This window comes from Mesoplodon mirus, assembly GCF_964341445.2.
Source record: "Mesoplodon mirus genome assembly, chromosome: 8".
NCBI lineage: Eukaryota > Metazoa > Chordata > Mammalia > Artiodactyla > Ziphiidae > Mesoplodon > Mesoplodon mirus.
This window is the reverse complement of record NC_138984.1, coordinates 13825351-13840682: the sequence shown is the minus strand read 5'-3', so window position 1 is coordinate 13840682 and position 15332 is coordinate 13825351. Positions and strand designations below refer to the sequence as shown.

The 15332-nt window shown below is 39.5% G+C and overlaps 1 protein-coding gene across 6 annotated transcripts in view; it reads right to left on the bottom strand.

Moving 5' to 3' along the window:
• Positions 1-15332, bottom strand: part of DOCK10 (dedicator of cytokinesis 10) — a 292002-nt gene that overhangs the window by 113007 nt on the left and 163663 nt on the right. The window lies entirely within an intron of this gene.

Genomic DNA, 15332 nt, shown 5'->3' with positions numbered 1-15332 from the left:
TTTATTCTCAAACTGACTCTGTACCCATTAAACAATAATTCCCCATTTTCCCCTTTCCCCAGCCCCGGGTTATCATTCTACTTTCTATCTCTATGAAATGAACTATTCTTGGTACTTCATATGAGTGGAGTCATGTAATGTTTGTCTTTTTTTGTGGCTGGCTTATTTCACTTAGCATAATGTCTTCAAGGTTCATTCATGTTGGGGAGTGTATCAGAATTTCATTCCTTTTTAAGGCTGAACAATATTCCATTGTAACCTGGTAAGAGTTTGTGCTCCCAAACTCATTTCCATGAAGGTATCCTGGATCTACAGAATTAGGACTGTCTTCCTGTAGATGCTGAGCGTACGTCTCTTATGATGCTTGCCTGGTTCTGTTATTTGGACGCCTGTCTTAGTCCTCCAGCAGATTATACATTTCTTAAAGCCAGTGACTCTAATGAAGTCCCATCTACATCTCACTCGGCTTTTTTCTTTCCTGTTGTAGACATGATCGATATGCATTTGCTGACTGAATTACTGAGAGGCAAGGTGAACAAGGATATCACAGAAGTGAGATAATATGAAAAGGTATAACTTAGACTTTCGTTTTTGGAAGGCATCTTGGCAATGTTCTTTTTAGCAGTAGGACACATTTTTGGTGATCAAAACCCTAAGAGGCACCTCCAACATGTTAAATACGTTTTTAAAAAGTATCTTATTATTGTGAATTTATCCTATAAATTCAAATTAATGTAAGTCCCTTGCTACTAAAATTCATAACTAATAAAAATAAATCTATTCTGGGGTACACAGTACTTGATATTGAGTGTTATAAATGATATCTAGAGTCTCACTTCAGTCCTAATTCCAATTTATTTCTCTATTTTGTTTCGGTTCCACAGTCTTGATAGGACATCCCAAGACCCACAGATAAGTAGTTGCAGATGGTAACAGTTTAATTTCAAAGCCAGAGGCTTAAAAGAAGAGTGGTAGGAAATGTGTATTTCGAGCTTATCATCACAACAGTTTCAGACACATGGTAAGGGTAAGTGATCAATAAATACTTGTTAATTAATGTGTATGAATTTACTTGCATGGGTATGTGTTAGTACAAACTTCAAAAACATATTAATATATAATACAACCTTCCTCATCCATGATTTATTTGCAAGCTCAAAAATATATACCAAGATAACAAAGATTTTGTACTGAAGTCTAAATATGTACTAAGTAGCATATTTTTATTCAAATGTATATGAGTATAATCGGAATTTTGGACACAAATACTGGGAATCCACATCTAGTCTAATCTTGCTATTTTGCTGAGAAGAAAACAAAGTCCATAACAGTTACTCACATAAACACATAGTGAAAGAGATGGGGTCAGAAGCCTTATCTCTGAAACGATACTTCCTGTATTAAGGACGGATTAGTCCAAACCATCTTTAATAAGCATGTTAAGTATGATTGCAGACATTTTTCTCTTGCAAAGGATCCTGGTGTACCTGTATTTCTTGCAGAACCTTAGAGATACTCAGTTTGGGCCAACTGCCACTGATGTTAACTTGTTCTGCCTCTTTTGGTTAGGGTCAACCTTATATGAAGGCAGAACAGGTAACAGACCACACTGTTATTTTGGGACCACCGGGAAATTCTCCCCATCCCACCAAAAATACTCCTCTTCTCCTTAACAACATCTTGACACTCCTTGAACCAGAAGCAGTTCCTTTTGCCTTTTCATTTGATGGGCAAAATAAAGCGCCTAAACACAACCCTTTCCTCAACCCTTGCTCCTTCGAGAGGTGACACACTGCCTGAGATTCAGAGGCAGGTTCAAAGGGCTTATTTCAGAGCAATTACTCAAAGTATTTTGTCTGCAGAAGAGGAGACATGAGTGTTCCAGGATTCTTAAAATGATGGCAGGGCAGTAAAGGCACTATTAAGGAAACATCCCAAGTGAAAGATAAAGGGATGAGTAGGGAAAACTGAGGATGAGGCAGCAAAGACAAACTTGAACTGGAAGGTCAATGTTTGGCTCCGGGGTGGCCCTAAATTATATTCTAGTCCTTTCCTGCCCGTCTCCCTTTGACCTTGAGACAGTTCTATTCGTTTCTGAATTTTTTACCCTGTCCTCTTTGCCAGCATGGTTTATCCTTTCTTTTCTTTCTTACCAAAGAATAATTTTATAGGCATTTGTTCTTGATAATTGTGGCTTACAATAGAGGCCATGTTCCACAGTCCAACTCTCATTTCTGCAAAGATAATTATAAACGTGTAAAGAAAGGAGAGAAGGAACATCCTTCCAAACTAGCAATGAGAAAACAAACAATTAAGGAAACAAAATAGGGTTTTCATGAATCTCAGTGTATAAGGTTAAATACTTGTGAGGGTTTTTCCACAAATCTCCCATCAGAGAATTGAAAATAACAACTGAGATAGCCTATAAATGATAGCCAAAGTTTCACAAAAGTCCATGATTTTAAAGTGACTTATGCACAACTTAGCTGAAAATGCTGTATCGACAGGAGAATGGCTAAACAAATTATAGTAGATCCACACACAAAAGGAATGTTACTCGGAAGGGGAAAGGAGCTACTGATACATGCAACAACGTGGATATCACTCAAAACATCATGCTGAGTCAAAGAAGCATGTTTCCTGTCAGAAACAGAGGAATACATATAGCATGATTCCAAAAATTAAAGTTCTAGAATATAAAGTTCTAGAATATGTAATAGCAATCTGTGGTGAAGAAAATCAGAACAGTGGTTGTCTCTGGGGAGAGAGAGAAGTAGGGGTGAGGACTGACAAGGAAGGGGTAGCAATGAACTCTTTGAAGGTGATGGTAACGTGCCTTATGTCAGTAGGGGTTTCAGGTGCACAGGTGTACACATAGTCAAAGTCATCCAGTGGTTCACTTACGACTTGTGTCTCACCTCCTGAAGTTTCCCTCAAAAGAAAAAAAAAGTAAACTGTAAACATATATGTTTCTAGTTAATGGTATGCATTCTAAAGTGTTTAGAAAGGCAGCAGACAGTGTGTTGGTACTTTAAACTCACTTTGAAATGGTCAAAATATAAGACGGGCTGGTGGATGGCAAGAGGGATGGGTGGATGGATGCATAATGTCATAAAATACATACAGCAAAATGTAAAAGATACATTCTAGATGGTGAGAATATGGGTGTTCATTGTATAAGTTTTCCAAGATTTTTTGTATGTTTGAAAATTTGCATAGTAAAATATAGGGGTGATTTTTTAAAGGTGTTGAAGAAAAATGACATTTCCTGAATTTTTTTTAATACTAAGCAAATTTTTAAGAAATTGTGCAAAATATATATATAACTATTCTCAAAGAAAATAGTGAGTATGAATTTCTCAAGAACTTTCCCCTGGTATTTTTGAAGGACAGATGATTTTGAAAAGAGAGAAGGCAGCTTCATACAAATACTAAAAAAAATTTTTTAAATTTCCCAAATATTACAGTATTACAATTTGTGAGGTCTCCAAACTCTTGCATAAAACCAAATTTTCTTTAAGTTTTCCTTTACACTTCACTTAAGTATTATGACTCAAAAATAAATCATAAGGTATGATAGATAAGACCAATGAGGTCACTAGCAAAACTCAACCAACTACATTAATCCTTAGTCATATTCATGCAGACCTTATTGTTCATTAAAAAAAATGTGCAGACCAGGGAGTGTCAATATAGGTCATATCTAGGGGTGTGGGATGGGTGAATGTGCATCCCATATTTCATTGCTGGCTTTTCTTAAATCTGTTTGCTTGATCAAATTCACTGTGAGTTGAGAGCTGTGTTAATTCTTGGAGGCCATTCCTCCTCATCATTAAATGATCTAGTTTCCAGATAGTACCTGTCACATAGAAGACCTGCAATAATGACAACCATGTATCGGAAGATAAATCCCCAAGCTGAGTAAATTCGCCTTCTAACGGAGGAGAGAGTGGGTAATTAAGCATAAATAAACAAGGTAATTTCCCTGGATGAAAATGGTTGGGAAGAAAATTAAAGAGGAGAAGAGAAAAGAGTGATCCAGGTAGGGGTGGCAGAAGCCAGGTTTAGAAAGGGTGGTCACAGATGGCCATTTTGGTTGAGAATGAGAAGAAGCCAGCCATGTGATGATCTGGGGGAAGATCATTCTGGCACAGGGAATGGCGAGCAAAGGTCTTGAGGAAGAATCAGGCTTGCAGCATCCAAGAGTGGACCACTGGTGGGGCTGGAGCACAGTGAGGGAGGGAGAGAGACAAGAGGGGAGGTCAGCCTTGTAAGAAAATGCCCTGGAGCACACTTGGTGGAGGGTTTAGACATGGGTGCTACTGAGAACTCTTCTTTCCCGTCCCTCTTCCCACTGACCCACAGGGCACTGCCTCCTTGTCTTTAAGTAACCATCATCACTACGCAGTCTCATATCTGCAGGGCCATTAAGCATGACCTTTCTCTCTTCTGGATGTCATTAAAAATTTTTAATTTTACCTGTTGAAGGTAAAAATCTTCCCCCAAGACCACTGTGGGTCTCTAAGGGCCTTTGGGCTCCAGAGACAGAGGGCTCAGCAGGGGCCTCACCTTCCGGTGATTGGACCCAACATTAGTTTTCATTTCTGGTCAGTCTTATTTCTCATTTCTATACCCATATTACCTCCTATACCTCATATAAGGAGTGTGGGGATGCTTGAGTGGAGTGAGGTTGGGGGCAAGTTACTAACCCTCTCGATGCTCTGCATTCCTTTATACAACAGGGAAAACAGTTTCTACTCTGTGGGGTCATGAATGTTAAATGAGATAATGTACATATGGCACCCAGCACATTCTGGCTCACTGTCGACACTCAAGAAGTGTTCTTTTATTTAAAAAAAATTCGGTTCCAAATCAGCCCAAATATACAGGTTCCATTTTTTTTTTTTTTTTTTTTTTTTTTTTTGCTGTATGTGGGCCTCTCACCATTGTGACCTCTCCATTGCGGAGCACAGGCTCTGGACGTGCAGGCTCAGCGGCCATGGCTCACGGGCCCAGCCTCTCCGTGGCATGTGGGATCTTTCTGGACCAGGGCACGAACCCGTGTCCCCTGCATTGGCAGGCGGACTCTCAACCACTGCGCCACCAGGGAAGCCCTACAGGTTCCATTTTAATTGATCTTCTATCTATCATAAAATATACTTTATGAAATTTTCTTCTTTATATCCACCCAGCTGTGGTAAAACTTTTAGGTATGTCATTTATCTCTGTATTTTAGCCTGCGGATTAATGAAATCTGTGGCATCATATTTTTTTGTTTGTTTCACATTTTTTAAATTGAGGTATAATTGACAGATGACATTATGCTAGTTTTAGGTGTACAAAATAACAATTCTGTATTTGTATATACTGTGAAATAATCACCACAGTAAATCTAGTTAACATCGTTACCATGCATAGCTACTAAGAATTTTTGTGTGTGTGTGATGAGGACTTTTAAGATCTACTCTCTTGGCAACTTTCAAATATGCGATACAGTATTGTTAACTCTAGTCACCAAGCTGTGCGTTCCATTCCCATGACTTATTTATTTTATAACTGGAAGTTTGTACCTTTTGGATCCCCTTCACCTCACCTCTGACAACTATCAGTCTGTTCTCTGTATCTGTGAGCTTGCTATTTTTTTTTCTGGTTTTGTTTTTTGTTTTTAAATTCCATATATGAGTGAGATCATATGGCTTTTGTCTTTCTCTGACTTATTTCACTCAGCATAGTGCCCTTCAGGTCCACGAATGTTGTCAAAAGTGGCAAGATTTCATTCTTTTTTATCACCGAATAGTATTCCATTGTGTATATATGTCACATTTTCATCCATCAGTGGACACTGAAGTTGTTTCTGTATCTTGGCTAGTGTAAATAATGCTGTAATGAACATGGGGGGGTATATATCTTTTTGAATTAGTGTTTTTGTTTTCTTCAAATAAATACCCAGAAGTGGAATTGCTGAATCATACGGTAGTTCCATTTTTAATTTTTTGAGGAATCTCCATACTGTTTTTCATAGTGGCTACACCAGTTTACATTCCCACCAAGAGTGCACAAGGTTCCCTTTTCTCCACGTCCTTACCAACACTTGTTATCTCTGGTTGTTTTGATAATAGCCATTCTAACCGGTGTGAGGAGATAATTCATTGTGGTTTTGATTTGCATTTCCCTGGTGATTAGTGATATTGAGCATCTTTTCATGTACAAGTTGCCCATCAGTATGTCTTCTCTGGGAAAATGTCTATTCAGATCCTCTGCCTATTTTTTAATAAGATCGTTGTTGGCTATTTTTTTTTTTTTTTGCCACTGAGTTGTATGAGTTCTTTGTATATTTTATGTATTAACCCCTTATCAGGTATATGATATGCAAATATTTCTCCCATTCAGTAGGTTGCTTTTCATTTTTTTTGATGATTTCCTTTGTTGTGCAGAAACTTTTTAATTTGATGTAGTCTCATTTGTTTATTTTTGCTTTTGTTGCCTTTGCTTTTGGAGTCAGATCCAAAAAATTCATTGCCAAAACCAATGTCAAGGAGCTTATTGCCTGTGTTTTTTTCCGAGGAGTTTTATGGCTTCTGGTCTTATACTCAAGTAGTAAATCCATTTTTAGTTGATTTCATGTATGGTGTAAGATAGTAGTCTAGTTTCATCCTTTTACTTGTGGCTGTCAGCTTTCCCAATGTTTATTGAAGAGACTATCCTTTCCCCATTGTATATTCTTGGCTCCTTAGACATCATACTTTTTTATGACATTCTTGTTTCCTAGGAACACCAATTTCAGTGCCAATTTTTATTTCTAATGTGTGAAGTCTTTACATTTTACATTCTAGCCTGAAATAAAGTCTCTCTCCAATATCTTCCTATGAACCGACACTAAAAAAATAAGGTTCTTAAGAGTGAATAATAGCACAATTTTAAATTTAAAGACTAAAAATGAGGGAGATAAACACATATTTTTTTCACTTCCCTATAATTCCAAGTTTTTATTTTTTTATTTTTTTATTTTTATTTTTATTTTTTTTACAAATTTAATCAGTTATACATATACATATGTTTCCATATCCCCTCCCTTTTGCGTCTCCCTCCCACCCTCCCTATCCCACCCCTCCAGGCGGTCACAAAGCACTGAGCTGATCTCCCTGTGCTATGCGGCTGCTTCCCACTAGCTATCTACCTCACGTTTGGTAGTGTATATATGTCCATGCTGCTCTTTCACTTTGTCACAGCTTACCCTTCCCCCTCCCCATATCCTCAAGTCCATTCTCTAGTAGGTCTGTGTCTTTATTCCTGTCTTACCCCTATGTTCTTCATGACATTTTTTTTTCTTAAATTCCATATATATGTGTTAGCATACAGTATTTGTCTTTCTCTTTCTGACTTACTTCACTCTGTATGACAGACTCTAGGTCTATCCACCTCATTACAAATAGCTCAATTTCATTTCTTTTTATGGCTGAGTAATATTCCATTGTATATATGTGCCACATCTTCTTTATCCATTCATCCGATGATGGACACTTAGGTTGTTTCCATCTCCGGGCTATTGTAAATAGGGCTGCTATGAACATTTTGGTACATGTCTCTTTTTGAATTATGGTTTTCTCAGGGTATATGCCCAGTAGTGGGATTGCTGGGTCATATGGTAGTTCTATTTGTAGTTTTTTAAGGAACCTCCATACCGTTCTCCATAGCGGCTGTACCAATTCACATTCCCACCAGCAGTGCAAGAGTGTTCCCTTTTTTCCACACCCTCTCCAGCATTTATTGTTTCTAGATTTTTTGATGATGGCCATTCTGACTGGTGTGAGATGATATCTCATTGTAGTTTTGATTTGCATTTCTCTAATGAGTAAAGATGTTGAGCATCCTTTCATGTGTTTGTTGGCAGTCTGTATATCTTCTGTGGAGAAATGTCTATTTAGGTCTTCTGCCCATTTTTGGATTGGGTTGTTTGTTTTTTTGTTATTGAGCTGCATGAGCTGCTTATAAATTTTGGAGATTAATCCTTTGTCAGTTGCTTCATTTGCAAATATTTTCTCCCATTCTGAGGGTTGTCTTTTGGTCTTGTTTATGGTTTCCTTTGCTGTGCAAAAGCTTTGAAGTTTCATTAGGTCCCATGTGTTTATTTTTGTCTTTATTTCCATTTCTCTAGGAGGTGGGTCAAAAAGGTTCTTGCTGTGATTTATGTCATAGAGTGTTCTGCCTATGTTTTCCTCTAAGAGTTTGATAGTGTCTGGCCTTACATTTAGGTCTTTAATCCATTTTGAGCTTATTTTTGTGTATGGTGTTAGGGAGTGATCTAATCTCATACTTTTACATGTCCCTATCCAGTTTTCCCAGCACCACTTATTGAAGAGACTGTCCTTTCTCCACTGTACATTCCTGCCTCCTTTATCAAAGATAAGGTGACCATATGTCCGTGGGTTTAACTCTGGGCTTTCTATCCTGTTCCATTGATCTATCTTTCTGTTTTTGTGCCAGTACCACACTGTCTTGATTACTGTAGCTTTGTAGTATAGTCTGAAGTCAGGGAGCCTGATTCCTCCAGCTCCATTTTTCGTTCTCAAGATTGCTTTGGCTATTCGGGGTCTTTTGTGTTTCCATACAAATTGTGAAATTTTTTGTTCTAGTTCTGTGAAAAATGCCAGTGGTAGTTTGATAGGGATTGCATTGAACCTGTAGATTGCTTTGGGTAGTAGAGTCATTTTCACAATGTTGATTCTTCCAATCCAAGAACATGGTACATCTCTCCATCTATTTGTATCATCTTTAATTTCTTTCATCAGTGTCTTATAATTTTCTGCATACAGGTCTTTTGTCTCCTTAGGTAGGTTTATTCCTAGATATTTTATTCTTTTTGTTGCAATGGTAAATGGGAGTGTTTCCTTGATTTCACTTTCAGATTTTTCATCATCAGTATATAGGAATGCCAGAGATTTCTGTGCATTAATTTTGTATCCTGCTACTTTACCAAATTCATTGATTAACTCTAGTAGTTTTCTGGTAGCATCTTTAGGATTCTCTATGTATAGTATCATGTCATCTGCAAACAGTGACAGCTTTACTTCTTCTTTTCCAATTTGGATTCCTTTTATTTCCTTTTCTTCTCTGATTGCTGTGGCTAAAACTTCCAAAACTAGGTTGAATAAGAGTGGTGAAAGTGGGCAACCTTGTCTAGTTCCTGATCTTAGTGGAAATGGTTTCAGTTTTTCACCATTGAGGACAATGTTGGCTGTGGGTTTGTCATATATGGCCTTTATTATGTTGAGGAAAGTTCCCTCTATGCCTACTTTCTGCAGGGTTTTTATCATAAATGGGTGTTGAATTTTGTCGAAAGCTTTCTCTGCATCTATTGAGATGATCATATGGTTTTTCTCCTTCAATTTGTTAATATGGTGTATCACGTTGATTGATTTGCGTATATTGAAGAATCCTTGCATTCCTGGAATAAACCCCACTTGATCATGGTGTATGATCCTTTTAATGTGCTGTTGGATTCTGTTTGCTAGTATTTTGTTGAGGATTTTTGCATCTATGTTCATCAGTGATATTGGCCTGTAGTTTTCTTTCTTTGTGACATCCTTGTCTGGTTTTGGTATCAAGGTGATGGTGGCCTCGTAGAATGAGTTTGGGAGTGTTCCTCCCTCTGCTATATTTTGGAAGAGTTTGAGAAGGATAGGTGTTAGCTCTTCTCTAAATGCTTGATAGAATTCGCCTGTGAAGCCATCTGGTCCTGGGCTTTTGTTTGTTGGAAGATTTTTTATCACAGTTTCAATTTCAGTGCTTGTGATTGGTCTGTTCATATTTTCTATTTCTTCCTGGTTCAGTCTCGGCAGGTTGTGCATTTCTAAGAATTTGTCCATTTCTTCCAGGTTGTCCATTTTATTGGCATAGAGTTGCTTGTAGTAATCTCTCATGATCTTTTGTATTTCTGTAGTGTCAGTTGTTACTTCTCCTTTTTCATTTCTAATTCTATTGATTTGAGTCTTCTCCCTTTTTTTCTTAATGAGTCTGGCTAATGGTTTATCAATTTTGTTTATCTTCTCAAAGAACCAGCTTTTAGTTTTATTGATCTTTGCTATCGTTTCCTTCATTTCTTTTTCATTTATTTCTGATCTGATTTTTATGATTTCTTTCCTTCTGCTAACTTTGGGATGTTTTTGTTCTTCTTTCTCTAATTGCTTTAGGTGCAAGGTTAGGTTGTTTATTCGAGATGTTTCCTGTTTCTTAAGGTGGGATTGTATTGCTATAAACTTCCCTCTTAGAACTGCTTTTGCTGCATCCCATAGGTTTTGGGTCGTCGTGTCTCCATTGTCATTTGTTTCTAGGTATTTTTTAATTTCCTCTTTGATTTCTTCAGTGATCACTTCGTTATTAAGTAGTGTATTGTTTAGCCTCCATGTGTTTGTATTTTTTACAGCTCTTTTCCTGTAATTGATATCTAGTCTCATAGCATTGTGGTCGGAAAAGATACTTGATACAATTTCAATTTTCTTAAATTTACCAAGGCTTGATTTGTGACCCAAGATATGATCTATCCTGGAGAATGTTCCATGAGCACTTGAGAAAAATGTGTATTCTGTTGTTTTTGGATGGAATGTCCTATAAATATCAATTAAGTCCACCTTGTTTAATGTATCATTTAAAGCTTGTGTTTCCTTATTTATTTTCATTTTAGATGATCTGTCCATTGGTGAAAGTGGGGTGTTGAAGTCCCCTACTATGATTGTGTTACTGTCGATTTCTCCTTTTATGGCTGTTAGTGTTTGCCTTATGTATTGAGGTGCTCCTATGTTGGGTGCATAAATATTTACAATTGTTATATCTTCTTCTTGGATCGATCCCTTGATCATTATGTAGTGTCCTTCTTTGTCTCTTCTAGTAGTCCTTATTTTAAAGTCTATTTTGTCTGATATGAGAATTGCTACTCCAGCTTTCTTTTGGTTTCCATTTGCATGGAATATCTTTTTCCATCCCCTTACTTTCAGTCTGTATGTGTCTCTAGGCCTGAAGTGGGTCTCTTGTAGACAGCATATAGATGGGTCTTGTTTTTGTATCCATTCAGCCACTCTGTGTCTTTTGGTGGGAGCATTTAGTCCATTTACATTTAAGGTAATTATCGATATGTATGTTCCTATTCCCATTTTCTTAATTGTTTTGGGTTCATTATTGTAGGTCTTTTACTTCTGTTGTGTTTCTTGCCTAGAGAAGTTCCTTTAGCATTTGTTGTAAAGCTGGTTTGGTGGTGCTGAACTCTCTCAGCTTTTGCTTGTCTGTAAACGTTTTAATTTCTCCATCAAATCTGAATGAGATCCTTGCTGGGTAGAGTAATCTTGGTTGCAGGTTTTTCTCCTTCATCACTTTAAGTATGTCCTGCCACTCCCTTCTGGCTTGTAGAGTTTCTGCTGAGAGATCAGCTGTTATCCTGATGGGGATTCCCTTGTGTGTTATTTGTTGTTTTTGCCTTGCTGCTTTTAATATGATTTCTTTGTGTTTAATTTTTGACAGTTTGATTAATATGTGTCTTGGCGTATTTCTCCTTGGATTTATTCTGTATGGGACTCTCTGTGCCTCCTGGACTTGATTAACTATTTCTTTCCCCATATTAGGGAAGTTTTCAACTATAATCTCTTCAAATATTTTCTCAGTCCCTTTCTTTTTCTCTTCTTCTTCTGGAACCCCTATAATTCGAATGTTGGTGCGTTTAATGTTGTCCCAGAGGTCTCTGAGACTGTCCTCTGTTCTTTTCATTCTTTTTTCTTTCTTTTGCTCTGCAGCAGTTATTTCCACTATTTTATCTTCCACCTCACTTATCCGTTCTTCTGCCTCAGTTATTCTGCTATTGATCCCATCTAGAGTATTTTTTATTTCATGTATTGTGTTTTTAATCGATGTTTGATTCATCTTTAGTTCTTCTAGGTCCTTGTTAACTGTTTCTTGCATTTTGTCTATTCTATTTCCAAGATTTTGGATCTGGGAAATAGAATCTTGGATCATCTTTACCATCATTATTCTGAATTCTTTTTCAGGTAGACTGCCTATTACCTCTTCATTTGTTAGGTCTGGTGGGTTTTTATCTTGCTCCTTCTCCTGCTGTGTGTTTTTCTGTCTTCTCATTTTGCTTATGTTACTGTGTTTGGGGTCTCCTTTTTGCAGGCTGCAGGTTCGTAGTTCCTGTTGTTTTTGGTGTCTGTCCCCAGTGGCTAAGGTTGGTTTAGTGGGTTGTGTAGGCTTCCTGGTGGAGGGGACTAGTGCCTGTGTTCTGGTGGATGAGGCTGGATCTTGTCTTTCTGGTGGGCAGGTCCACGTCTGGTGGTGTGTTTTGGGGTGTCTGTGGACTTTTTATGATTTTAGGCCACCTCTCTGCTAATGGGTGGCGTTGTGTTCCTGTCTTGCTAGTTGTTTGGCTCAGGGTGTCCAGCACTGTAGCCTGCTGGTCGTTGAGTGAAGCTGGGTGCTGGTATTGAGATGGAGATCTCTGGAAGATTTTTGCCGTTTGATATTATGTGGAGCTGGGAGGTCTCTTGTGGACCAGTGTCCTGAAGTTGGCTCTCCCACCTCAGAGGCACAGCACTGACTCCGGGCTCCTCAATTTGGGATGATGTGTTGTCTATTCATGTATTCCGCAGATGCAGGGTACATCAAGTTGATTGTGGAGCTTTAATCCGCTGCTTCTGAGGCTGCTGGGAGAGGTTTCCCTTTCTCTTCTTTGTTCTCACAGCTCCTGGGTCTCAGCTTTGGATTTGGCCCCGCCTCTGCGTGTAGGTCGCCGGAGGGCGTCTGTTCTTCGCTCAGATAGGACAGGGTTAAAGGAGCAGCCTCTTCGGGGACTCTGGCTCACTCAGGCCGGGCGGGAGGGAGGGGCACGGAGTGCGGGTCAAGCCTGCAGTGGCAGAGGTCGGCGTGACGTTGCACCAGCCCGAGGCGCGCCGTGCGTTCTCCCAGGGAAGCCGCCCCTGGATCCCGGGACCCCGGCAGTGGCGGGCTGCACAGGCTCCCGGAAGGGCGGTGTGGGCAGTGACCTGCGCTCGCACACAGGCTTCTTGGCGGCGGCAGCAGCAGCCCCAGCGTCCCACGCCTGTCACTGGGCTCCGCGCTTTCAGTCGCGACTCGCGCCCGTCCGTGGAGCCCCTTTAAGCAGCGCTCTTAATCCCCTCTCCTAGCGCACTAGGAAACCAAGAGGGGAGAAAAAGTCTCTTGCCTCTTCGGCAGCTCCAGAGTTTTCCCGGACTCCCTCCCGGCTAGCTGTGGCACATTAGCCCCCTTCAGGCTGAGTTCTCGCCGCCAGCCCCAGTCCTCTCCCTGCGCTCTGACCGAAGCCCGAGCCTCAGCTTCCAGCGCTGCGCGCCCCGGCGGGCGAGCAGACAAGCCTTTCGGGCTGGTGAGTGCCGCTCGGCACCGATCCTCTGTGTGCGGATCTCTCCGCTTTGCCCTACCCAGGTATGTGGGGAGTTTCTTGCCTTTTGGGAGGTCTGGGGTCTTCTGCCAGCGTTCAGTAGGTGTTCTGTAGGAGTTGTTCCACGTGTAGCTGTATTTCTGGTGTATCCGTGGGGAGGAAGGTGATCTCCGCGTCTTACTCTTCTGCCATCTTACCCGGAAGTCCCCAAGTTTTTATTTTAAAGCATCAGCAATCCATAAAAAGAAATGATGAGTTTAAATTGGTAGCAGACATAGGAGAATTCTTCTAATCCAGGAGGTATGAAAATGATTTACTTCTAATAGTCTCAGAAGGCCCAAGTAAATTATGTTCCCACTACTGACCTAAATATGTGTAGTCTTTAGTGGGAAGTGCTTAGCTTTGTAAAATCATTTAAAAAATAGTTTTACTATTCAATGTTACAGTCTTCATTCATTCAGGGGATACATGAGGATTATTCTAGAACTTCTGATTTTCATTTTGAACATATCATATAGAGTTCATTACAGTTTCTTACTTAGTGGCAGTCTTATGCTTCCCTTTCTTGGTATCAACTTCCACATCCTTTAGTTAAAGTCAGGGAAATTTTCAGCAATATTTTGGTTACTTTTGCATTTCTTCTCATGAGAATTCTTCTCGTGCTCTACAAGAATTCCAATTCAACAATGATATCCAGACCCTGTTCTGACTGGAGGTGTCTTCTCTATTGTTTTCATAGAGGAAGAATATAGTGCATGTGAATTTTTTAATTAATTTATTTTTCTTTATGGCATCACGAATACAAGAAAAGATGAACAGTGTATGGGGATAAAGCCATTAAAGATTTCAATAGACCTAAGGACAGCAGGAAGGCATTTATACCAAATGGCAGCTGAACACCCCTTTCTACACTCTCTCCCTTTATATGCAGTCTTCCAAGTGCTTGGACATGGCTTACAAGTTGTAACCACTTCTCAGAACTGTTTTTAGAAAGAAGAAGTCTCGATGTTAAAAAATGCTTTGCTTTTCAATTGCAGCTACAAAAAGTGTGTGACTAAGGCCCAGACATTCTGAATGTAATAATTATTCATGAAGGCCTAGGTTGTGATGAGACCTTCCTAACATGAAGTTTATGGAAGTTATCTTTTAGGAGTGACCAGAATCTAAAGGAACGTTCAGAGATTTGGTGAAAGTTAACCGTCACTGTTTTGAATAAAGACTTGCTGTTTTAGAGGAACATTGCTTTGCTCTTCACAGTAACGCTACTCCAAAAGAAATGGCCTGCTTCTCTTTGTTTTTTCTTCTTTTTTTTAATACTCACTGCTACAATCCCATTCTCCATAGAGTAGAGCAGGTAATTTCTTAAAGAGGTAAACCAGATCATGTCACACTCCAGGTTACAAATTTCTAGTCTTTGGTTGCAATGAGAATAAAATCCAGCCCCTTTTCAGGACCCATGAGGTCCCCTGCCTAGTTGCATGGTTTCACCAACCCTTAGGTCCGGCCCCACTGATTGTCATTCTGCTCGAATGACCACTCTGGTTCCCACCTCATGGCCTTTGCCCCTGCTGTTTCCTCTGGGAACCCTTTTCTGGAGATTGCAGTGCTGTTAGCTACGCTTCCTTCAGATCTGAGTCCAAATGTCACCTTCCCAGAGCTACTCCATAACACCGCCTCCACTTCAAATTCTGCATCCAGGAGTTGATAGCAGCACTTCCAAGTATCCCAGTCTGGAAAAGATGTTTCTGGGGGCACGGGAAATCTTAGAAAGTGGTGCCCAAGTCTAAACCATGTGCCCATTAAAACGTTAGATGCAATGTGTATGACCTCAAAGTTTCACTTGAGGGAAGTGTTAATAAAAAATTAACTTTTGACTGTCTTAAGAGTTTTTTCTGGATGATGTGCATCATTTTAGTTTGATGAACCAGTGTGT